General features: G+C 42.3%; 1 protein-coding gene across 1 annotated transcript in view; it reads left to right on the plus strand.

Moving 5' to 3' along the window:
* The first annotated feature begins 837 nt into the window (after positions 1-837).
* The window catches only part of LOC120932576 (matrix metalloproteinase-21-like), a 72,254-nt gene continuing 45,904 nt past the window's right edge, over positions 838-27,187 (plus strand). The window contains exon 1 of the mRNA XM_040345062.1: positions 838-937. The gene's annotated coding sequence lies outside the window, so the exon portion shown is untranslated. The remainder of the gene's footprint in view (positions 938-27,187) is intronic.

Consider the following 27,187-nt stretch of genomic DNA (forward strand, 5'->3'; position numbering starts at 1 on the left):
TTCTGCTCAGTTTCAGGGTCTTTTTTTCAGATCCTCAGAGAGTTCTTTGTCATGAGGTGTCATGTTGAACTTCCAGTGACCAGTATGAGAGAGTGAGAGCGATAACACCAAATTTAACACACCTGCTCCCCATTCACACTTGAGACCTTGTAACACTAACAAGTCACCGGGGTGGGAAAATGGCTAAATGGGCCCAATTTGTACATTTTCACTTAGGGGTGTACTCACTTTTGTTGCCAGTGGTTTAGATATTAATGGCTGTGTGTCGATTTATTTTGAGGGGACAGCAAATTTACACTGTTATACAAGCTGTACACTCACTACTTTACATTGTGACAAAGTGTCATTTCTTTAGTGTTGTCATATGAAAAGGTATAATAAAATATTTACAAAAATGTGAGGGGTGTACTCACTTTTGTGAGATACTGTATGTATAAAAAAAATGTATTCACAAAATATTTTATACTTTTAAAGGGATAGTGCAATCTATTTTTTGTTTAAAGTGCTTTTAGTCGTTTGTTATTCTGGCACGTTTGTGCTGTTTTTCCCTTATAATGTTTTTTTATTTATTCGTATTGCAGAGGTTGTTGCTTTTTTTATGTACAAATATTATACCAGTGTTTATAGGTTTCATTATAACATTGTTCACCAATCTTTCCACCATTGTTTTTAGTCGGCTAGTAGAAGTAGTTACTCCTTGGCTATCTTCCCACATTTTTTGCTATCAAAGAAAAAATAGATTCTAAAAGCAAAAAGAAAAATAACCATGATTTAAAAATGGCTGTGTGTGGGAGGAGCTGAAGAGACACAGCTGTTGGGAGTTCAGGATTCTTGTATTTTACAGCACACCAGTCACTGAAGCTACATGAACTGCATAAAGCTCAGCCGCTTGCCTGTCTGATGACCAGAAGGAATTTCACAAAAACAGAACAAAAAGGTAATTTTTAATCATTCCTATTTAGCCCCAACTTATGAATCTGTAGATAATGAATGCATTTTTTTTTCTGTGGTTTAGGAAGAGCTTTCCTTGGCTAAATTACTATGAAGTTCAGCTAATTTTATAAATGAATGTACACATACTGAAAGTGCCTATACGTCAGTGAGTTACGTAGAGAAAATAAATACCGGTAGCTATCTCGAGATAGAAAACGCACACAATGCAATTATAGAAAATTTTGAGAAATAAATTAATGGGATTGATTAGACAATGTGAAGCGAGATGTAACTTTGAATGTATATTTATGTTATGTACATTGCTCAGACGGTTTCCTTGTAAAAATATCTGTTTGTTTTTTTGAGGACCCATCTATGGTATGTTGTGTTAATGCATGTGTGTTGATGAGCAATGCTTTAGGGCAGCCCATTCATTAAGAATTGTAGCATGGAGAAAGGACAAGACTCCTGTTTCAGTTAGTTATGGCTGTGACCCGGTTGCAGATGTTTCTTCACTTCCTGTCTGGTATAACAGTTGTCACCGGGATGGACAGTAAGGGAATTTTTCCGTAATAAAGCCCCTGAAAGCGGAAAAAAATTTCCCCACTTAATCTAAAAGAAATAAAAAAATGTCTTGACGTACCATTTAAATAAAACTATTATGCCGCGTACACACGACTGTTTTTCATGACGAGAAAAATGCCATTTTTTTAAGTAGTCGTTAAAAACGGTTGTGTGTAGGCTCCAGAGCATTTTTCTCGACGACAAAAATGGGCATTAAAAATTTAGAACCTGCTTTATCTTTTCTCGTCCTTTTTCACGTTCGTCGTTTTTCTCGTTGTGAAAAACGGTCGTGTGTAGGCTTTAACGACGGGGGGAAAACACGCATGCTCAGAAGCAAGTTATGAGAAGGAGTTTTGCATAATCAGCCCAAAGGGTGGCGCCATTCGAATGGAAATTCCACTTTATAGTGCCGTCGTACGTGTTGTACGTCACCGTGCTTTGCTGGAGCATTTTATATCATGATCGTGTGTATGAAAGGCAGGCTTGAGAGGAATCACGTTGAAAAAAAAGGTTGTTTTTTTCCATGACATGAAAAACGGTCGTGTGTAAGCGGCATTACGCATAAATAACAGTTTTTCATAATAATAATCATAACGCTGTTAAAACTACCACTACTACTACTAATACAATTATTATTAGTATTATTAATAATAAAATATATAATTATTATTATAATTACTACTATAGCAGTAGTATAGTACAGTAGCTAGTTTTTCTAAACAATGCTGTTGCAAATGTTTATCAGTATAAGCACATATTCCTTGGCTCCTTCCTCCTATTGGAGGTGGGTTTACTAATTTCACCATTTGCACTCTCATGTGAATTTAGCATTCACATTAGAGCATGGATCATAAGTAAAACACCATCTAAATTCTATAGCAAGCTAATCTAAAGGCGGATGCAAAAATCCACTATTTAATCTAGTAATGGATCCATGAAAGTCCATCTGAACATTTAGGCCCCATTCACACCTGTAATATAATGCATTGCCCAATGAGCATTAACCACTTAAGGACCCCTTCACGCCGATATACGTCGGCAGAATGGCACATCCACGTACATGTACGTGGCCCTTTAAGCCCAGCCGTGGGGTCGCGCGCGCCACCGGCACGCACCCGCGACCCGGTCCGAAGCTCCGTGACCACTGCCGCGGACCCGATCGCCGCTGGAGTCCCGCAATCGGTCCCCGGAGCTGAAGAACGGGGAGAGCTGTATGTAAACACAGCTTCCCCATTCTTCACTGTGGCGCTGTCATCGATCGTGTGTTCCATAATATAGGGACACACAATCGATGACATCACACCTACAGCCACACCCCCCTACAGTTAGAAACACAGATGAGGTCATACATAACCCCTTCAGCGCCCCCTGTGGTTAACTCCCAAACTGCAACTGTCATTTTCACAGTAAACAATGCATTTTAAATGCATTTTTTGCTGTGAAAATGACAATGGTCCCAAAAATGTGTCAAAATTGTCCGAAGTGTCCGCCATAATGTCGCAGTCATGAAAAAAATCGATGATCGCGCCATTAGTAGTAAAAAAAAAAAAATTAATAAAAATGCAATAAAACTATCCCCTTTTTTGTAAACGCTATAAATTTTGCGCAAACCAACCGATAAACGATTATTGCGTTTTTTTTACCAAAAATAGGTAGAAGAATCTGTATCATCCTAAACTGAGGAAAACTGAGGAATTGTCGCTCTATTTTTGTTTATAGCGCAAAAAATAAAAACCGCAGAGGTGATCAAATACCACCAAAACAAAGGTCTATTTGTGGGGAAAAAAGGACGCCAATTTTGTTTGGGAGCCACGTCACACGACCACGCAATTGTCAGTTAAAGCAACGCAGTGCCAAATCGCAAAAACTGGCCGGGTCCTTTAGCTGCATTTTCGTCCGGGTCTTAAAGCGGGAGTTCACCCATTTGTAAAAAAAAAAAATTTCTCCCCTTAGCTTCCTGCTCGTTCGGTCTAGGGGAATCGGCTATTTGTATTAAAATATGAGCAGTACTTACCCATTTTCGAGCTGCATCTTCTTCCGTCGCTTCCGGGTATGGGTCTTCGGGAGCGGGCGTTCCTTCTTGATTGACAGCCTTCCGAGAGGCTTCCGACGGTCGCATCCATCGCGTCACTCGTAGCCGAAAGAAGCCGAACGTCGGTGCGGCTCTATACTGCGCCTGCGCACCGACGTTCGGCTTCTTTCGGAAAATCGTGACGCGATGGATGCGACCGTCGGAAGCCTCTCGGAAGCCTGTCAATCAAGAAGGAACGCCCATTCCCGAAGCCCATACCCGGAAGCGACGGAGAGGATGCATCTCGTAAACGGGTAAGTACTGCACATATTTTAAAATAAATAGCCGATTCCCCTAGTAAAAACGAGCAGGAATCTAAGGGGGAAAAGTGCCCTCTAAGGGTGAACCCCTGCTTTAAGTGGTTAATACACAACAACACCTGTGTTGTTGCATTGTCGTGCTTTGGGAAAAGCAGTACAGGGGATTTTTTTTGATGCGTAGACTTCAATGACAGTGTTTCAAAAAATAAATGTAACGCATTTTCACGTATTTTTGCACATGACAACAAGTACCCATACACTAACAACCACTACTTTATCTATTTTCATTGGCCAAGCAAAGAATGCATATAAATGTGCATCAAAAATGTGCTAAAAAAATTATAAACACATGAAAATATAGACACAAAGGTGCGCACCCAGCCTTATATATATAAGGGCCCTTTCACACGTACGAACCGTATGTCCGCATTTTCATCCGTCCGTTGCGGATGAAAACGGGACATACATGGGTCTCTATGTGATTACGGGTGTCAGCGGATGACCATCCGCTGACACTCGTAATTTGTCCGCCTCCGCAAAGATCCGCATTTTCGGACAGAAGAAAACCCTATTTTTCTTCCGTCTGCCGGATCGGATCAGATGAACACGGACATACGGTCCGTGTTCATCTGATTCCCCATAGGGGAGAGCGGATGAAAGACAGGGTGGTCCCTGCACAGTGTGCGGGGACCGCCCTGTCAGCTGCCAGCTCAGCAGGGATTTTACGGAGGATCCCCGCTGAGCTGTACGGACACACGGAGGCGGATCATTACTGATCCACCCCGTGTGAAAGGGCCCTAAGTGTGCGTTAGGGCATAAGAGACACTTTTAACACTTTTCAAAATATTATTTGTTAATGAAAAGGTAAAAATTATGCAAACAAAATATTTACAGAAAAGGGGTATTATAAAGGAAACAAAGAGACCACAATGCAACAGCAAGACAAAAGGGGTAAGAATGAGAATACTTGCAAGTCTTGCAAGTCCAATCAATGAGCAAGGAGATATATTGGCTCTCAGATGACTTGACAGGTGTTCCTTGGTGGGATGTTAAATGAGAGCTGTCAACTATGGTTCAGTCCCTTTTCTGGAGCTCAAAGAGGTGTTGACATAAATTACTTGACCAATCAGGAGGCTAAGGGGTGGCCATGGGATGTCTCTGTGTTTATGATCATGCCACAGATCCAGTTTTTTATAAGTATTAATAGCTCTGAATACCTACATGTTACAGTCTGCTAACTTGCATATTATTGTCCAGCTTTGAATTACCTTTGGATAGAATATAGATATGACTGGCTTTGGATGCCCAGTTCACCTAGGAGAGGAACTGGGCCATTCTGCTCCTGGTACTCCTAAGGTAGCGGTGTTTGGGCTCAAAACGCTACTCATTAACTGAGGGAGGTAAATATGTCCTTAATCTAGCCGAATTATTATTATTTCAGAAGTTATGAAATACAATGTGATTATGGATTTTACCAAGAGGAAGAGACAGAAATGTATATTGCTAGAGATTTTAATGTATTGTACGATGTGGGGGGAGATCGTGTTTGCAAATTGTATGGTTTTCTTAGGGTCTCTAGACTAAAGTGTGGATTTGGCGGGGGTTGCATCTGTCCTCTCAAGGATCTAATAAGAGGGTTCTGCCATTGGCTAACAGTTTGTGTACTGTATGAACTGAGACCCCACTCCTGTGTCACCGGATTTGATTGACAGCAGTGAGAGCAAATTGCTCCTGCTTCTATCAATCTGTCCATTGAGGAGAGAGACAGCAGCGGGAGCCGCTGCGCTCGTGCACATCGCTGGATCAGATGGGTTCAGGTTAGGGAAATAGGGGTATTGGGGCAGCTGCAGCACAGAAAGTTTTTCACCTTAATGCATAGAATGCATTAAGGGGAACAACCTTAAGGCTTTAGAACCACTTTAAGTCTGAAGGACAATAAACTGACCCATTGTTTAGAAAGTTTAGAGACCCCTGACATAGAGGGATGTACATTTGTAGACCTCAAGGATATATAGTAATAAAGTAATAAGAGTGCAATAAAGGGAGAAAGAACATGAAGATATCAGCTCACAAGATTTCAGTCAGCATCAGCAGTTTTTTTTTTATATAACTTATCAAACAGGTATACCGTGACAAAACAATTAACGAAGACTCGAATGGACAATATAAAAGAAGTTCATTATCAGGGTTAACACATATCAAATTTTCCACAATTTTTTCTAAACATTAGAATGTCGACACACTGATCTGACCATTAGCTAAAGAAACAGGAGGGGGCCTGAAATCTGTTGTACATTGCGCATTCCTTCCCACTGACCAGGTATATGTCTGACCTTTAGACTGTGATATGGAGTCTGAACAACTAAGTGGTTTCTTGATATAGCTGAGCAGCTCACGAACCAGACTGTGCTACACATTATACTATAACAAGACCTATTAGCGGGAATGAATAAAGGGAAATTTGAAAAATTAAAAAAAAAATGTAGACAAGTAGCAGCTTGTTAATGATATAAATTACCATTTTTCTGCCAAGTCTGTTAGTGTGTGGATTAATGCTACAATGTAGTGTGGAATTCCTTGAGGCATTTCAAACATGGAGCACTTTATCCTTATAGCCCACCCATGACCCATTCACTTGGAGCAATATATTAACATCCACCAAATTCCAAAGGTGGAATTCAAAGATAAAACAATTTTAAAATCAACATAGTGCTTTCTAAAAGAACATCAATTTATTACCAGACAGTTAAAATACACTCACATGGTATTGTGCACAACAGGTAAGGCTGATTCCTGAAACACTGACAGTAAGATAGAACATATTTCAGCGGTTAAGGGGACTGGCAAAATAATTTCTCTATGTTGATATTTACTAAAAGCTGCAGCTTCCATCTATATTGCTTCCAGTGGTGGTTTTGAGGAATATTGTATGCCTTATACTTGTAGTATAAGGCCTCGTACACACGACCGAGGAACTCGACAGGCAAAACATATCGTTTTGCTCGTCGAGTTCCTTGTTAAGCTGTCGAGGAACTCGACGTGCCAATTTTCTCCATTCCCGTCGAGGAAAAAGAGAACATGCTCTCTTTTTGGCTCGTCGAGTTCCTCGACAGTTTCCTCGTCGAAAAATGTACACACGACCGGTTTCCTCCGCAAAAAAAAAAACAGCAAGTTTCTTGCTGGTTTTTGCCGAGAAACTCGGTCGTGTGGCCTAAGTGCCAGTTCACACTACCGCAACTTGGGATCAGTCTTGTGTCACGCAACATGAGAAATTCAATTGAAGTGAATGAGAGCCGTCTTAATGTACACTTCAGAACAGGTTCCTGTACTACTTCAAGGCGACTTCTAGGCAACTTGTACCCATAGATTTCAATGGAAGTTGCCTCCAAGTCAAATCTCAATCTTAACGGAAGCAACTTTACAGGAAGAGAAAATGGTTTACTCACGCAAACCCCTCCCTCCCACAGAGCTGATTATTCTGTGATTGGCCACAGCCTGTCCTGGAGGCAACTTTAAGTCGCGTTGTAAGTTGCTCCAAGTCGCACTGAAGTCGCGCTGAAGTTGCCTTGCAAAGTCGCGCTGTAAGTCGGGTTGCCCCTGTGTGAACCGGCACTAAAAGATGAGGTTGCGCTGCCCAAATTGTTCCCCGATATGTCAGGCTTACAAACTGTGCTTGCCCTTAAAATTACGATGACCTTTGGTACTCAAAACTTTCCATAGGCAACACTTTAAAAGCCCCTACATGTCATCACTTTAGAGTTAACCATGAATAATGGCCCTAGAACTATTGCTCTCACTCCTGTATGTGGGGCGATATGTAACATGTGTCACAAAAGGGACGTTTTCATATGTAGGCGTAGATGTGTTTACACATGTTTAGGCGTAACATAATTTTTTTAGGTTCACACCACATGTGATGGAACGGCATTGGACAGCTATTCCAGGGCAGTCCCATCGTATGGACAAGGCAAAATGCCTTGTCACCTATGTGCCTGGTTAACATTGCATATTGCAGTGAAGTGTGGGGATGGTGCACTAAAAAAAAAAGTGCTACATGCACCGCACAGCTGACAATTAAACTTTGTGAGATGTCTGTGTGAAAAGTAAAAGTCAAGTAAAAAAAGAAAGGAAGCAAAGCCATGCGCTGAGCTCAGTGCATCATCACTGTGCCGATCTTGGCCCCACTGCACCGCACACCAGCTGCTGCGTTGCAATGCAGTGGCTGATGTGAACAAGCCCTGAAAATTTATTTACACAAATAGAGCACAAAAAGTCCCCATGTGATATAATTTTTTGTGTGACAGGTTCTCTTTATTGGGACATCAGGGGTCTTTTAGATTGCGCTCCACTAGATTCTTCCCTGGCCGCAGCAACCAAGAAAAGCTACTCCTGAAAGGAGAAGCGATATTATACATTTTGCTTTCAGGTTCTTTGCAGCTAGGGGAGATTAGCAAGTAGATATTCGCTGGTCTCCCTTCCATTCAGCAACACCTGGAACAGCAGGGGAGTGCATGGAAGATGAGTTTAAGGGGTTAAGGGGGTGGACTTTAAATCCAAACTCTAAGCAACAAAAAATCCTTGCAGTGGACATGCGCTCGCACTGCACTGGGTTGATAGCTCATGTTGTCCAGGGGAGAGGAGAGACTGTTTTACTTACCCTATCCTTCACTCTCTCTACAGATGGCACTTCCCCCTCTCTCTGGCAGTGGATTGTCATTGTAATTATTACAAAATATATATATTTTTTAAATCTCTCCCTATGCAGAACTGTCAGCTCTCTAAAACATGTGAAACACTCACTGACAGTATGCCTGCTGTGAGCCTACCCTTTTGTAATGATGGTGCTAGGTTATCCATTCCTTCAAGTTATTAGCTCTTGAGACTTAGCAGACCAGGTAAAAGGCTATGCACTATATTATAGTGTAGTGTACTCCCGTAGGAGCCACTGGAAATCTGCCACTTCCCCAGTGGAATGCCCCGAGGCCAGGCACACGATCTCAGCCACACTTTTCCTCAATAACCAGTCTAGTGGTTTTGTTTTTATTTTTGGAGAACTTGGATACGGTTGAGTGAATTGAGTGGGATACTCCACAAACAAAAACATTTTGAGGACAGTGAACTTCTTTCCTTTAAAACTGAAGTCCTTGCATATAACAAACAGTGGACTTGGCTTGTAATGGAAGCAGTTAAAAACACACTAGCTTCTTCAGAGTGCTAGGAGTGCTAGAGCAGAGGCATTTTACAAGGAATTAGATAAACTAAGCTCTTAAGAACACCGGCTGATGTTCCCTTTAGACAAATACACAGCTGACTCTGCAGCACAAGAGGGGTGGCAGCAGCCCAAAAGTCTATAAGATCTCTCATAGCAGTCTGCACTCACAGAATGTCCAGGGAAAGTTGTTTGCCTCCATCCAACTTTAGTGATACCAGACAGCCCCTCAGTCAGCTCACTGTAGCTTCAGCATCCAAGCAAGCACACAGCAGTGTAGCCCCCCAGGCTGGACTTATCCACTGTAAGAAGAGACCAAGAAGCCCAGTCTCAGAGTATTTATGTAGTTTGAGACTGGGCTTCTTGGTCTCTTCTTACAGTGGATAAGTCCAGCCTGGAGGGCTACACTGCTGTGTGCTTGCTTGGATGCTGAAGCTACAGTGAGCTGACTGAGGGGCTGAGTATTTATGTAGTTTCCCAGCAGTCTTCAGGGCCCTGCTCCCTGGGATTGACCAAGACTGCAAAACTATACATGCTACCATCTACATAACTTCACACCTATGTTCTAGAGAATTCTTCCACTCTCTGGATAGCAGAGGGAGTAAACAGACTAGCAGCAACTGAGCTGACCTATTTAATCATCTGCACTGGTTACAGTGAGCTCAACTAAATGTACCTAACAAAACACAGCCAGCTCCACTGAACACAGTGAGCTAGCACTAAATCTAACTAATCTTAGAACCTATCTAGGAGGGTACTACAATAGGTTGTTCCTTATTTCTGGATGCGAACCTGCAAAGTTTCCTGCCAAAAGCTGGTGATTTGCTAACTCTGTAAATACTAGGGATTTGCTGCAAACCCAAAACTCATCCCTAATCAAGAAGAGAAAGCTTAGGCATGAAACAATTACCAAGTAGATCATGTAATACATTTCTGTGAAGTCTGTTAGTTTTTCTCTCACTACCTTATCAGTAACAAAGTTTGCTAAAATCCCTGAAGTACAATGTAAAGAGTCTGAAAAGGGGAAGTTTTCAGCCAAAATGGAGTGGTTCAGTAACATTTTTCAAATGCTAAGCTGGAATGCACTAGAAATGTATACTCAGTTACCATGGTTCGTGATCAGTGACAGTTTACTAAATTCATAACGTGCGCAAACTTTAAGGCGTGGCTCCAGATAAATCTTTTTTTGCTTTGTTTTGCATAGCAAGGGAAAGGTAGAGATGGATTAAGGAAGAATGGGACCCTAGGCAAGTTGGAGGCTTTGCCTCTCCCTCCCTGATCCTTTTGATTGACATTGCCAACATTGCAATAGGTACAGAGAACCCCCTTCCCCCTCCATCTGCATTTCCAGTGCTGGCATGGCCCCATCAGACGCCAACTGGCATGGTCCCTTTAGCAAGTTCATCTACTGTGAGATAATAGGCAGATGCACAACTTTGACCGACTATGATCTCTTGGTGTACTGCAGGAATATAATGGTTATAGCCGGGCCCCCGGGATATCAGCTGGGCCCTAGACTCCTTTCTATATTGTCTTGTGGAAGATCTGGTTCTGGGAATGGTTAGAACTTATCTTAGATGTTTACTGCTGTGTCTTCCTGTCCCAGTGACTTATTTTCCTCTGGTTTCTTGTCCTAGAGTCACAATTAAAAAACGTGAGGAGGAGTGTTCCCAATTGGATCGGAATAAAAACCCAACAAAGTGTGTGTTGGTAAATTTCAGTATGTACAAACATACTTCACAAGGTTGTGTGGAAAAATTTGTGAACTTCACCAAACCACGCATCTTGCCATTTTGCACTGGACTGCCACTTTAAAAACGTTATTAGATACCACTATAAATATTTTTACGGTGGATCCTAAGACCTATTAATCTGAATAATGCTGCTCTCAAAATAGTAACCTGCATTGAGTCTTGGCAGGTGGCACAAAAGAAAATCTTGGCAGGTGTGTATATACTTCAATTGCTGGAATCATTATAGGGCTGTGGGATGTTTGGCTGTTCCAGCAGTGAGGGTCAAAAAAGGTTAGCCCCAGTACTTAGAGAGCAAAAACCTAACAAGGAGCTTTAGTGGCCACATACGTGGCAGGGGGTTCCCACAAACAGGTCACCCAACAGGTTCCAGTAGGGATCCAACTTTAAAGGGACTTATGGGACAAGAATCTAATCAAATAATATGGTAATTCTGGTATTTGCCAGAAGTGCTGTTTTGTCTGATAATAGCTCCTTGGGGCTGTAGCTCTAAAAATATTGAACATTTGAGACAGGAATTCTGGCATACACAAAGGTTAAGGACTTTATAGTCATCTACACACATTTGAGCTTGTATCTGCAACTTCTGAAACCCCAGTTTCACATTTTTATCACTTTATAATTTTGTATTCCTATGTGTTATGATCTGTGACTGTTTTTTTTTTTTTTTTTTTGTTGCTAAAAAATGCATTAAAAAGTATTTTTTTGCTACAAAATAAATAGCTTTCTGCACTGCAATTCCTTGTGTTGGCAGAGCTGAGTAACAACCACACCCCTCAGCACTAGTGTCCTCACAAATAAATGGGGTCTTGTCAGACCAGGGCTGTAAGGGCCCTTTCACACGGGCAGACCGTATGTCCGCTTTTTCATCCATCTGTGTACGGAGTAAAAAGGGACATACATTGGTCCCTGAGAGATCGCGGGAGTCAGCAGATGAACACCTGCTCTCACTCGATCTCGCCCGGTTCCGTATTCCTCCGATTCTGCAGATGGAGGAAAACCCTATTTTTCCTTCCATCTGCGGATCGGATCGGGTGAACACGGACAGACGGTCCGTGTTCATCCAATCCCCCCATAGGGGAGAGCGGAGAAAAGACACGCCCTGTCATCTGCCGGCTCAGCGGGGATCAACGGAGTGATCCCCGCTGAGCAAGCGGAGGTTCACGGGCAGTGGCGTCTCCAGCTTTCATATTTAGGGGGGGCACAGGGACAAAAGTAGGTGGGCCAACTATAAAATGCAAATATATATATATATATATATATATATATATATATATATATATACTGTATATCTCCTGGGGCCCTTTACTACGATCCCACAACGGGCCCTTTTACATGTTCTGCAGTGAGCTCCCATCCTACTATACTGGGGCCCCCCAGGGTGGCAGAAAACAAGAGATATATGTCACCAGCACACCAAGAAAATATAAGGGTCCAAAGCAGTGGGAGAACTTTCAGGGTTGCAAAGGTTGTCTTGCCACCGGGGCCTGGTGTTCTGCCCCTGTGAGGTTCCCCAGCTGTCCTGTCCCTGCTATTTACAGCGCTGGTCTGGCATCTGTCTCCTTGGCAGCGGCGGCAGTATATTAGGACCTAGTGCTGCTGACATTATGGGTGCATGCAGGGGAAGGCTGGCACTATTGGTTATAGAGAGCTGAGCCCCCAGCTGGTCACCTAGCAGCAGTAATGCTGTATAACCTTCTCTGTTGACATGCTGATCGGGATGTGATCCAGGTAATGCTCCCAGTCAGATCTAATAAACACAGTATTTATTAGCATTAAGAGTACAACCACATATATATATATATTCAAACGTATGTTCCGCAGCCATGTGGGCTCTATGCCTGTAAAGTGTGGGCTTTGATCAAAAAAATCTCTGATATTTAACACTAGGATTTGACTGGGAGCATCACCTGGATTGCATCCCGATCAGCATGTCAGAGAAGGCTCCACTGCTGCTAATCAACCTGCAGGGTTGATTAGCAGCAGTTGGGCTCAGTTGTGTTTGAAATCCCACATGCCCAATCCAGCCAGGAAGCCAACACTCCACAGCGCTAATCACAGGCAGTGAGACATTTCCTGATCTGTGCAGCAGCGGACCGTGAAATGTCTCACTGCCTGTGATTAGCGCTGTGCAGTGTAGGCTTCCTGGCAGGCTCTGGCATGTGGAATTTTGAAAATGCCCACCCCATCTCTAACAACAAATTGTGCTGGCCCTCCTGTACATCAGCCCCATAAAGTAACCAGTTCTGGGTTCCAATGTGCTGCCGCCGCTGCCATGGAGACAGAGACCAGCGCTGTGAATAGCCGGGACAGGACAGCAACTCTGGTTATTCCAGCACTGGTCCACACTGGGAGGATTTCCCCCGTCCACCTATAATGTGTAGATGGGGGAATTGGATCATTTCTTTTTTTTTTTTTCATTCAACCTAATAGTTGAATGAAAAAAAGTGATCAATGTATGGGCTGCCTAAGAGCTAAAACCAGCCATAGACAGTTTAAATCTCAGCTGGTTCAGCAGGAACTGGCTGAGATTTGAACCATTAATGAGCAGATTCTCTTATGATTATCACTAGTGGTTGCTGTATAGCCACTAGTGATGATCACTGTTTGTCGGGAGAATACAATTGCTGGGCAGGAGGGATATTCCCCTGTCAGCACTGTCTGTGTTGATGGGGGAATCATGCAAGTTTCTTTCCTGCAATCTGTGGATGTAGGAAAGAAATTTGCACTGTATATTACCTGCCTAACTGAAAGTGTAACAGAATGGCCCGTGACACCCAGAGACTTTTGAAGGATGGGGGGTACTCCTGTGCCAGCGTCACTAATGACTCTTGGGTCTAGGGTCATCTTGTGCCCCTTTTGGGCATAGGGTGACTGAGAAATGATAATGATAAATTACATGGGATGGGACATTACTGATAATTCATGTTTTGCAGGATATCTTGAAATATTACAAGTTGTTAAAGTCTGACTCCGACAGGTCAATAGAGTGTTTTCATTCAATGTGGGGACACATGCTTTTTAGGTGTTAATTGAGTCTGCTCCTAGACATTCCTTTGTGTGATGCTAATACTGTTTTGTGTCCATTGTGCTAATTAGGTCTGCTCCTAAGACCTGTTCATTGTGTATGCTAATGACACTGTTAAGATGTGGAATGTGACTTGTCAAGCTGTAGTAATTAACCCCTCTAATTGTGGAGCCAGACCGTCTGGGTAATGAGTAGTAATTAACTCATCGGAATGTCATTATCTAAAAGAATGTGTATGAAGCCCCCCATTGTGTGATGTTTGGGTGGAGTGTGTCTTTGTCCCTGTGATTAACTGTAAAATGCTTGTACCATTAAAGGATTCATTCATTCATTTTGGAACCAGTACCAGAGCTTGTTTTTTCTCGGGTTATTCTGGGAAATGAAATGGGTCGTGTCTGATGTCTGTCAGACTGTCGGATAAGCTGTCGTGGGGCTATGAAATGGAATATCATAAACGCTGGTGACCGTTACAGAAAGTAAATTGTGAATGTCTTGAAAGAACAGGAGAGGGGGGGAGACAGATGGGGGAGAGAAGGGATGGAGATAATGCAGTTCAGTGATTACAGTGTACTGCAGTCTGCAGTGCACACACTTACCCACGGTCCAGGCTATAATCTCAGGCATCATTCACACACATGCTGCTGATTTTCATATTTCCTGAACACACATCCCCTCTCTTCAGATACAGCACACCGAGATAGTGTGGGCGGAACTGAAAGGAGGAGGAGCTGTATTCCTCCCTGCTGGTATGTGAGGAGAGTGGGGGGGAGGTGGCTGGACTCGCTGGGCTGTAAAAGAGTGTCATAGACTGACACACGGCTCAGCTTGCAGTCACCACTCTCGGAATTTACAGGCTGGTTCTCCTGTCCTAAGGATGGGAGAAATCAGTCTGTTTTTTCAGTAACTGAGATGAAGGCTTGGCCCCCCCTCCCCCACAGTGCCCATGGAGTCCTTTCTGCAACTCGCTCTTCTTCGTGCCAATGAGGATGCAGGGGAAGGAGCAGATCGGGTGGCTGTGGTTGTGTGAACGCTCGCATTATGCAGTGTCAGCGAGCAGAGGGAGGGGGGAGGAATGCCCCGCAGAGCTGACTGGGGACGCTCTCCCTCTCAGGAGAGACTGTTACTCCAGCGGCGGCCCAAAAAAAAAATCAAAAAAAATTATTATTTTTTTGGTGGGGCACAGCATAATGTTGGGGGGGGGGTCAGGGCCCCCTCTGCCCCCCCCCCTCTAGAGTCACCTCTGTTCACGGAGCGAATTATTACTGATCTGCCCAGTGTGAAAGGGCCCTTACATTGCAGAGTGCACTGGGTCTAATTCTAGTGCATAACTGAACTTCACGTTCAGACACTTTGTCCTGTCACTTTGCCACCAACCTAACAAATGCAGGTAAAAGAATAGAAAAATCGAATATTTTTAAAATTTACTTGCAGCATTTTTCTTTTGCAAAAAAAAATTTGTATTCCTTTTTAATGAGCCTTTGAACTTGTTTGCAAATTTAACTTTTTCAGGAAGGGTCAATTCTCCCAGCACAATCACCTCCCTCCCTAACTTGAGTGACACCTGCATCTGCTCACATCACATCCAATATGGTGGCAGTCTCAAAGCTTTTGGATGTCTACACAAAGGAGGCTTTCACAAGTAAATAACATGCCTAAAATACATTACATGCACAAATAATCTATTAGGAAGATTGTTATTGAAATGAGTGGTCTGGCAACACAATAGGAGAGATTTACTAAAACTGGTGCGCACAGAATCTAGTGCAGCTGTGCATAGTAACCAATCAGCTTCAAGGTTTTATTTTTTAAAGTTTAACCACTTCAGCCCCAGAAGAATTTACCCCCTTCCTGACCAGAGCACTTTTTGCGATTCGGCATTGCGTCGCTTTAACTGACAATTGCGCGGTTGTGCGACGTTGTACTCAAACAAAATTGACATCCTGTTTTTCCCACAAATAGAGCTTTCTTTTAGTGGTATTTGATCACCTCTGCAGTTTGAATTTTTTGCACTATAAGCAAAAAGAAGCAACATTTTTGAAGAAAAAGCAATATTCTTGACTTTTTGCTATAATAAATATTCCCCAAAAATATATAGAAAAACAATTTGTTTCCACAGCTTAGGCCGACATGTATTCTTCTGCATATTTTGGTAAAAAAAAATCTCAATAAGCGTATATTTATTGGTTTTCACAAAAGTTATAGCGTCTACAAAATAGGGGATAGAATTATAGCATTTTTTTATTTTTTTTTTATATTAGTAATGGATGCGATCTGCAATTTTTTTTTTTTTATCTCAACTTCGACATTTTGGCGGACACATCAGACACTTTTGACGCTATTTTGTGACTATTGACTATTGTCATTTATACAGCGATCATTGCTATGAAAATACATGGATTAACCCCTAGGGGGCTAGGAAGGGGTTAAGTGTGTCCTAGGGAGTTATTCTAACTGTGGGGGGGTGGGCAACCAGTGACACGACAGTGATCACTGCTCCCGAACACAGGAAGAACAGGGAAATGCCATATTTACACAGGCATCCCTCTGTTCTGCAGCTCCGTGACACGATTGCGGGCACCCGGAGGACATGGAGCCTGCGATCGCGCGCCCGCAATCACAAGATTTAAAGGGGACATACAGGTACGTCCATATGCGTAGCCGTGCAATTCTGAGGATGTAAATAGTTGTGCAGCGGTCGGCAACTGGTTGATTGAACCAGCTGAAGTTAGAAGCTGATTGGTTACTATGCATAGCTGCACCAGATTCTGTGTGCATAATTTTTAGTAAATTCTCCCAAGTCTCTTTGGGCCCTTTCACACGGGCGGATCAGTAATGATCTGCTCCGTGTGTCCGCAAAAGCTCAGCGGGGATCCTCTGTAAAATCCCAGCTGAGCTGGCAGCTGACAGGGCGGTCCCCGCACACTGTGCAGGGACCGCTCTGTCTTTCCTCTGCTCTTCCCTATGGGGGATCGGATGAACACGGACCGTATGTCTGTGTTCATCCGATCCGGCAGACAGAAGAAAAATAGGATTTTCTTCTGTCCGCAAATACGGATCTTTGCGGAGGTGGACGATTACAGGTGTCAGCGGATGGTCATCCGCTGACACCCGTAATCACATAGGGACCAATGTATGTCCCGTTTTCATCCGCAACGGACGGATGAAAATGCGGACATATGGTCCGCACGTGTGAAAGGGCCCTTTAAGATGCCCCTAGGGAATAAACCCTGCTGACTTGTTCTTTTCCATAGACCCAGTCTGTATGGACAGTATGGCCACCTGCTGACGTAGCACCATCCACAGGCAGCTCAACTCCTTAAAAAGACACAGATGTTTAACCACTTAACGCCCGCCGCACGACTATTTACGTCCACAAAATGGCACGTACAGGCAGATGGGCGTATATATACGTCCCTGCCTTCTAGCGGGTCGGGGGTCCGATCGGGACCCCCTCTGCTGCGTGCGGCGGGTGGCTTACCTCCGGGAGCGATCCGACTCGAGGGGACGGCTGTTCGTTTCTGTCCGACCCCTCGTGATCGCTCCCAGCCAATCCTGTGAGCCGCTGCCGGGTCACTTCCTCTTCCTGTAAAATGTAAACATAGGCAGAGGAAGTGATGCAGCTCTCATCTCGGCGGTATTTTCAAACCGCCGAGATGAGAGAAGAGTCACAGTAAGTCGCACCTAACACTACACTGACAGCAGTACACATAGGCACATTTAACCCCTTCCGATCACCCCCCTGTCACACTGTCACTAATAGCAGTGATCATATATGTACTGATCACTGCATTTAGTGTCAGTGTGACATTTAGTGTGACAGCCAGTTAGTGTTAGGTCCAGGGTAGCCCCCGTACCCCCCCTAATAAAGTTTTAACCCCTTGATCACCGCCCTAGATAACCCTTTCACTCCCTATTGCCAGTGTCACTAAGCGATCATTTTTCTGATCGCTGTATTAGTGTCACTGTTGCCGCTAGGAAGCTATTTTTTTTTATTGCAATTTTTTTTTACTAAAGACATGTGGCTGAATACATTTTGGCCTAAATGTTTGACTAAAATTTAGTTTATTCAATTTTTCTTATAACAAAATAAAAAAATATAGATTTTTTTTTTAAAAAATGTCGCTCTATTTTTGTTTATAGCGCAAAAAATTTAAATCGCAGAGGCAATCAAATACCATCAAAAGAAAGCTCTATTTGTGGGAAGAAAAGGACGCAAATTTTGTTTGGGAGCCACGTCGCACGACCGCGCAATTGTCTGTTAAAGCGTCGCAGTGCCGAATTGTAAAAACGCCTCTGGGCATTTAGCAGCATATTGGTCCGGGGCTTAAGTGGTTAATCGCACATAACTGTACTTCAGATAAGTGCAGTACGGGTGATTTTTCCACTCTTGAAGCATATGAAGACAATGACTATCCTAAGCCCGGTCTCTGTAAAAAACTAACACTGACTGAGGGACCATGGAGGAAACAGGGAGGGTCTAGCTGGGACTGAACTAACTAGCACTAAACAGGAGATGACAAAGCAAGATACCAAAAAACAAGTAAACAAATTGCAATGGCCCTTGCCACTAGATGTCAGCATACTACAGAACAATAGTATCCTGATATAATTCAATACAACAGAGAAAATCGATATAGGTGGGACAGAACACAAATGATAACAAAAGATTTAAAAAAAATGTTAAATTGTGTTTAGTAGATTTAATTTTATTTTTAGAGCAGCAGATTTGTGTCCTTCTAGTGGCAGGAAGACTACTGTAATACATTTGTTAAATGTATGTGTGCTTCTTCTTTAAACTGACGTGAGTCTGAGTCTTTCAGAAGAAGAAACTATTTTTATACATAAAATTCCAGCACAAAATTCCTAATACCAAAATCTCTAACTTGTAAACAAGGTTGGGTGTGACATTTCCGGTATCCATGAGAGAGGTGCTAATCTGTGCAAACTCCTTTCCTACTAAGATATGTAAAAAATGTGAATTCTGAGTCTTCTGGTGTATGGGTTTTCAGTGATAGCCAATCAGATATTTACCTTTATTTTATTCTGAGCCAAAGAAATGGTAATTGGAAACTACCTGATTGCTATGACCAAAACAATTTTTTTTTTTTTTTTTTAGCAATGACACCTCTGTTTGAAAGAGTGCATTAGTGTTTGAATACCTAGTGTTCGATGCAGGTGTTTTGATGCTAAAGAAATAGAAAATAATGGCCAACTTCAAGCTCTGGATCTTAAGGCTGCATTCACACCTAGGCGTATTGTCGCCTGTAGCGCGACGCTATTACAGCCTGCAATACGCTGGAGGGGTGATTTTACATTGTCGGCTATGGAGATGGTTCACATCTCCACGCCGAACGCCGAAACGCCTGAAGCTCAAAACAAGTCCCGGACCTTTTTTTCAGGCGGCTTTCGGCGTTCGGCCATAGCCGACAATGTTGATCACCCTTACTGTGTATATTACCGCGGCATATTTTACAGCGTTTTGTCACGGCAAATTGCAGGACAAAATGCCGCAATTTGTCGCGGCAAATCGTGGTAAAATACGCCACGTTCAGGTATGAATGCAGCCTAAAGGCTTAGTCCACCTTTTTGGCCATGATTTATGTTACACCCATATTTAGTGTAACATGAAACATGCTTGCATTACCCAAGCCCCATCCTCCAACCACCCTCCCACATATCTAAACCATGGGGTGCTTCTTCCTGTAATGCTCTGGTGATCTTTAAATTTGGCACTGCTGTGTGTGACTCCACCTGCTCAGCCACATCATCGATTTACAGCAATCTGTGAATGGAAAGACTACAAATGCCATCAGACACTGTGGCAGAGGTGACCAGATTTTCAAAATAAAATCCAGGGACACCCTAATGACTATGCCCACTTGGGTTGGGGAAAGGGGAGGTGCTAAAATTGTGCTGTCGGTGAGAGGGGCTTAAGAGGGTATGGTTAAATAAACCTGAGCCTACTCTACATTGGGTCAAGAGTGCGGTGGTCAGAAGTGGGTAACAGAGTTCAGGAGTAATTAACACACAGAGCATAGGGGTCAAGAGTAAGTAAAACACTGAAATAAAGAGCAGGAATGAGTAATGCACATTACTCAATACATGAGTACCTCCCAAACAAAAATGTTCCTTTCCTTCCAATACAACCCCCTCCCTCCACCCTCCATGACAAGACCACCTCTAGCACAAATCCTCCCTCCCGCTCTAAATGGTACTCACCAGACCTTGGTAATGCATTTTATGGTGAGTTCCCTGGGTCCATATGCCAAGACCACTAATGTTTTTCTTTCTTCTGCATGTCACTTACGCTGCGATTGTTGGAATACATGGCCAACAGATGGGTAATCATCACAATACATTAGGTATATTTGTAGTGTGGAGGCTATATCAAGCACCACATCCCTGGAATAATATTCCCAAAGCAAAAACATTTGGTGGAATCTTAACAGTGCCATAAAGGCAGCAGATAGACCATTAATATTTTAAAACATCATTATTTATTAGTACATGATTAAAATCAAACAGATCAAAATCCAACATGTCTATTACATGATCAGTGGTGTCTTTACATAAACAGTAATTTTGTGGTACATATTACCAACATGTTTGCTGCCTTGGGCTTCTTTGGGGGATTTGAAGACCACTATTGATATGAAAGCTATACCGAAAGACAAATATTTCACACAACAATACAGTAAATTATACATTACACCAGGATACAATGTAATGTACAATTTACTGTATTATTGATTGAAATTTGTGTCTTTCGGTATAGTTTTCATATCAAATCCCCAGAGGAAGCCCTAGAGGCGAAACATGTTGCGAATATGTACCACGAAATTACTGTATATGTAAATACACCACTGATCATGTAACAGACATGGGGTGGATTTTAATCTGTTTTACTTTAATCATATATTAATAAATAATTAAGTTTTAAATTATTGATGGTCTATCTACAACCTTTATGGCACCGCTAAAATCTCAACAAATGTTTTCGGATTTGTGAATATCACAATACATTAGCAACAAATATACAATTATGTCAGATTGGGGGTTGTGGTGGCACTCATCTTGGACTGTTCAGGTATGAGGAACGACTTCACTGAAGGGGTCAATAAAATGTAACGTAGAGTTCAGAGATCAGTAGTACATAATGCATAGTGCAGGACCAGATATAAGTAATGCAGAGGTCAAGTAGTAGTAAGTACCGTAAAGTTCAGAGGTCAGTAGTTAGTAATGCAGACTTCAGAGGTTATATAGCCATTATAGAGGGGGCCTCCTTCCGCTGTCGTCGCCTTTACCAGGTTTATTTAACAGTGTTATTCCTTGCACCAAAGTTATATTACATATCATAAAACATGTGGTCCATCATTACTATCTTATATCCTCCTCCATACAAGCCTTCATACTAGCCTAGCAAGCAAGGGCGGACTGACAACTCATGGGGCCCCTGGGCAATATAAGATTATGGGGCCCCCGGGCAATAGGAGATTATGGGGCCACACATAATACACAAAGGCATACACTATACACACACAAACACACAATATACACACACAGTATACATACACACAGAATACACATACACACACTGAAAATTACTGGAGAGGCGGGGCAGCTATAATCTTAGGATTTTTTTTAAAAACACAGATTGTTACATACTGTCCCTGGTTTTACTGAGGCTGGCAACCCTGATGGGGCCCCCTAGTGACATGGGGCCCTCGGGCAGTGCCCGAGTGCTCGAATGGTCAGTCCGCCCCTCATAGCAAGTTACCACTGCTGATCATCCCCGGGTGTTAAATGTGAGTAGGAATATTGCAGTTCTTTGGTTTTTAAGAAAAGTGAAAAGATTTTACGCTATGGCCGATTTAATTTGTCTTCCATATGCCTTACCTGTGACTGCACTCCAACACCGATGAGAAAAAAGGTGGATGCTCCAGGCTTTAAATCAAGTGCTATAGGACTTACATGTAGTGGGTGGTCATATTTAGTTGGTGAGTTCTCTGTTGTGTTGGTGGTGGATCACTACAGCACTTTGTTGAAGAGCACAGTTTAATCAGCATGTGTTGTCGTAGTGGCTTACACTGAGAATCATTCAAGAGACTTTTCATTGGCACATGAACACTTTATTGGTGTTTATAGATACATATGCACACATTTGTGGAATGTTTATTTAATTTATTTTTATTCACTTTAAATGTAACAGATTAGCACTGTATAGTAGATAACATATACAAGTATGCATTAAGGCCCAACTCCAGCTAACAACTTAGGTTGCTAAAGTGGACCTAAACCCTATTACTACAGAATTATAAGCAGAAAAGCTCTTTATTGCAAAATAGACATGCAAAGTCTCTTCTGCAATAAAATAAAGCTACTTGCGTGGGTGTGACATCCTCTTACACCAATCAAGATGGCTGAAGACACTGGGGAGAAGTTGCCAGAGCCGGCGAGGGACCTTGCTGGCACCAGACAATTGGAGGAAAGGTCAGTGTCTCTGAGTTTAGTTCTAGGTTAAATAGTTACATAGTATGTGAGATTGAAAAAAATATCCATGCAGTTCAACCTATGATAAGTGTGTGCGCGAGTGTGCGTTTATGTCAATAGTAAGTTGTATATCCCTGTATGTTGTGGTAGTTAAGGTGCCCATCTAATATTTTTTTTTAATTATCAATGCTCCCAGCTGATACTACTGCTTGTGGAAGAAAATCCCACATCTTTACCGCTCTGACAGTAAAGAACCCTCTATGCCAGGGGTCTCAACCTGGTGGCCCTCCAGCTGTTGTGAAACTACAAGTCCCATGAGGCATTGCAAGGCTGACAGTTACAAGTATGACTCTCACAGGCAGAGGCATGATGGGACTTGTAGTTTCGCAACAGCTGGAGGGCCGCCAGTTTGAGACCCCTGCTCTATGCAGTTTAAGGGTAAACCGCTTCTCTTCTAATTTTAGTGAATGGCTACGTGTATTTAAATTCCCTTTCACTGAAAAAAAAATTCCCATTGCTAGGGTCACCAGTACGTTATTTATACATCAAAATCATATACCGAAGTTCAATACCTGTAGCCTTTCCCCATAGCTGAGGTCCTCCATTCCCTTTATTAGCTTTGTTGCCCTTCTCTGGACTCTTTCCAGTTCCAGAACATCCCTCCTGAGGACTGGTGCCCAGAACTGGACACAATACTCAAGATGCAGCCGGACCAGAGTGTTGTAGAGTGGGAGAGTTATCGTTTTATCTTTGGAGTGAATCCTCTTTTTAATGAATGCCGATATTCTGTTGGCTTTGCTTGCAGCAGCCTGGCATTACATGCCATTGCTGAGCCTGTCATCAACTAGGACCTCAGGTCCTTTTCCATCCTTAATTCCCCCAGAGGTCCTCCCCCTAGCCGGTAAATGGATTCATATTTTTGCCACCAAAATGCATTACCCTACATTTTTCAACATTAAACCTAATTTTGTGTGTAGTTGCCCACCCCATTAATTTGTTTAAGTCTTCTTGCAAGGTTTCCACATCCTATATAGAAGTTATTGCCCTGCTTAGCTTTGTATCGTCTGCAAATATTGAGATTGAGCTTTTTATTCCATCCTCCAGATCGTTTATGAATAAACTAAACAGGATTGGTCCACGGTTTCAGGTAGCCAGTTTTCAATCCAGGTACTCACCCAATGGTCCAAGCTGACAAACATTAGTTTGTACAGCAAAAGTTTGTGGGGAAATGTATCAAATGCCTTTGCAAAATCCAGATACACCACACCTACAGGCCTTCCTTTATCTAGATGGCAGCTCACTTCTTCATAGAAGGTTAATATATTGGTCTGGCATGAACAATTCTTCATGAATCCATGTTAATTACTGCTAATGATACCATTTTCATTACTAAGATCTTGGATATAATCCCTTAACATCCCTTTCAATAGCTTGCAGACTATTGATGTTAGGCTAACTGGCCTGTAGTTCCTAGGGATATATCTGTGCCCTTTTTTAAATATTGGTGCCACGTTGGCTTTTCTCCAATCAGCTGGTACCATTCCAATCAGTAAACTATCCACAAAAATTAGGAACAATGGTCTGGCTATCACCTGGCTGAGTTCCTTAAGTACCCTTGGGTGTAAGCCATCTGGTCCCGGTGACTTATTTATGTTAAGTTTTTCAAGTCTATTTCTAATTCTGTCCTCTGTCAGCCATGAGGGTGCGTTCTGTGACGTGCTATGGAAATGAACATTACAGTCTTGGTTACTGTATCCCCCCATTTGCTTTGCAAAGACTGAGGAGAAGAATATATTCAAAACCTTGGTCATCTTTCCTTCTTTTGTAACCAAATTCCCTTCATTGTCCTTTATGGGGCCAATATGTTTTGGCCTCTCTTTCTTACTATTTATATATCTAAAAAAATTCTTGGGATTTTCTTTACTCTTCTCCGCTATGTGCCTTTCGTGTTCTATCCTAGCCGCCCTGATTGCACTCTTACATTTCTTATTGCCTTCTTTGTACAGTTGGAATGCCGACAATTATGAGTAGTAATTGTCGGCATTCCAACTGTACAAAGAAGGCAATCATTTTTTGCATTTTTTGAAGGCCTTATCTTTTCCTTTTGTATGCATTTTTACGTTGGAGTTGAGCCACCCAGCTCTTTTAAATATATTTACTTTTGGATTGCACTGGCCAATACCTTTATTTAAAATGCTCTTAAAGCACTCCCATTTTTCCTCCATGTTCTTTGTTGCTAGGGATTTTATCCCATTTATTATCGTCTATCACAGAGCGCAGTTTAGGGAAGTTGGCTCTTTTGAAATTCAGTGTCTTTGTATTACCCTTGTGCTTCCTATTTCTGTGATTTAAACTGAAACTAATTAACCTGTGGTCGCTGTTTCCTAAGTTGCCCGGTATTTCTATATCCGTGATGAGGTCTGTATTGTTAGTATTCAGTGAGTCTAGTAATGTGTTTCCCTTGTTCGTGCATTCACCAACTGACCCATGAAAGTGTCCTGCACGACATTTAGGAAATGGTGAGCCTTAGACGAATGCGCGGTTCCTTCTGGCCTATATCTGAATAATTAAAATCCCCCATTATAATAGCATTTATCATCCTTGCTGCCATTTCAAACTGCGATAGAAGGTCCACCTCCCCCTCCTCCCTCTGGTTAGAGGGCCTATAGCATATGTCCAGTATTACTTTCCCCTTACTTTCCTCCCTCTGAAGCTCTACCCATAAGGATTCTACCTCCTCCCTAGCTCCATTAATGATATCATCCCTCATATTCATTTGCAGATCATTCTTAATATACAGGCATACCCCTGCGATATAGGGAATACCCCTGAATGGTTGCTGGCCAATCATGAAAGCTGTCAAACCAAGTCTCTGAAATTCCCACAAAATCTAAATCCTCCTCATACATCAGCAGCTCCAGTTCTTTCATCTTGTTAGCCAAACTTCTAGCATTAGTGCGCAAGCCTCGCAGTTTTGTCTGGTCGCATACTATTTCCTTGTTAGTTGTTATGAGGCTGCGATTTGTCAACTTACCTTGGGTTTAGGTATTCTAGCCACCCTACCACTAATGCTCCCAATATTACCCACTGAGCCTTGGTCCACACTGGCTATCTCTACTTCTGGACTCTTCCCCATCACCTAGTTTAAAAGCCCCTCTAACTTTTTGGCTAACTTCTCTCCCAGCCGAGCTGCACTATCTGATCTGATCCCTGCATAAGAGACGTTAACCGACTGAGAAGTCAGCCCAGTTCTCCAGGAACCCAAACCCCTCCTTTCTACACCAGCTCCTCAGCCACTTGTTAATTTCTCTAATCTCCTGTTGCCTCTCTGATGTGGCTCGAGGTACCAGTAGTATTTCTGAGAATACTCCCTTGGAGGTCTTAATCCTCAACTTTATTTTTTTGGACTTTTCATCTTCCTCTAACTTTGTCATTGGTGTCAATATGCACCATGACAGTTGGGTCCTCCCCAGTCCCACTCAATAATCTGTCCACCAGATCCGCAATGTGCTGAAGCAAAGCGCCTGGTAAACAGCATACAGTTTGGCGCTTATGGTCTTTGTGACAGAGAACGCTCTCTGCCCTTCTAATAATTGAATCCCCTAACACCAGAACCTGTCTTTCCTTACCTTTAGCCTTGCTCCCGCCCTCACCGGAAGAGTTCTGCTTTAACAGTTTTTTATTTCCTTTGGAAGCAAATGCATTAAAGCTGACTATAATAGGTTTGTTACAACCCTTGTAACTGCCCTTTTTAGGAACAGCTTGGTCTGCTACAGGAAGTGGAAAAATTGTGGATTCCGACAGGATCAACAGGTAATAAAATTATTTTACAAGGAAAACGAAAACGTGATTTAATGCTGTCTACAAGCTGTATATGTTATTTTTTTTTTATTCTGCCTGTAGTTTGACTTTAACCTTACCTCTTAAACTGAACCTAATCTAACACTTAAAGGAAATTTATGGTCACGACATATACTCTTATTTTATAAAAACAGCATTGTAATAACAAAACAAACAATAATTATTTTGACAATCCAATATAAGCTTACTGGAAAAAAATCTCCTTTCATGCTGTGAGTTCTGCCTGTCTGCTATCTGTCTCTTTCCAAAACTTCCTGGATTCCCTGTATGCTTTGCAGCTTCTCCTCTGTTGTTTTTTTCTAAGGACTATATATCCCATGGTACCTTATTGCCTTCAATCAGTGATTCCTATACCGAAACTTCTGGATGATTCACGAGAAGTGCTAATTATTCATTCCTAATATTGACAACTCACTCAGCTTAGAAAGAGGACAGGGCTCTGTACTGGCTGTACTGTCCTCCACAGGAACATCCATAATTTAGGCTTCAAAAGCCAGCATATAGAGGTGCATTTTGATGACAATGGGAACACTAGTCTGAACAAGATCAAGTGCAATATGCACTTGCTCCCCTGTGCATTCAAATAACATTAAAACATTTTAATAATAGTTCCTTTTTAATGCTGGCCTGTTTTTGTAGTTCACGTCTAAAGATTTAGCACAATAGTCCTATACATAATTTTTTTTTATTGACCATAGCAGAACACAAAATCCCTATAGAACAGAACAGCCAGTCAATGTGAATAAATCACAGCTCATTAGTGGGGGTACTGCTATATTTGGATAATCCTGCACGTAAAAACTACATACACTGCCAAATCACTCTACTGATAGTAACCCTGCTCATCTGCTGCCAATAAATCACTGTAAGTAATAGACTGTTCTAGAACAGGAATGAGGCACACACAGAGTACAGGGATGCTCAGACCTCAGTCATGTTTGTTTTTAAGTAAAGTTAATTGATTGAAATAATATCTCAGACATGCTGGACAGTCTCCATTTGGAGAGGGGTCACTGAAAA

This window comes from Rana temporaria, chromosome 3 (genome assembly GCF_905171775.1).
Source record: "Rana temporaria chromosome 3, aRanTem1.1, whole genome shotgun sequence".
In the NCBI taxonomy this organism is placed as follows: Eukaryota; Metazoa; Chordata; class Amphibia; order Anura; family Ranidae; genus Rana; species Rana temporaria.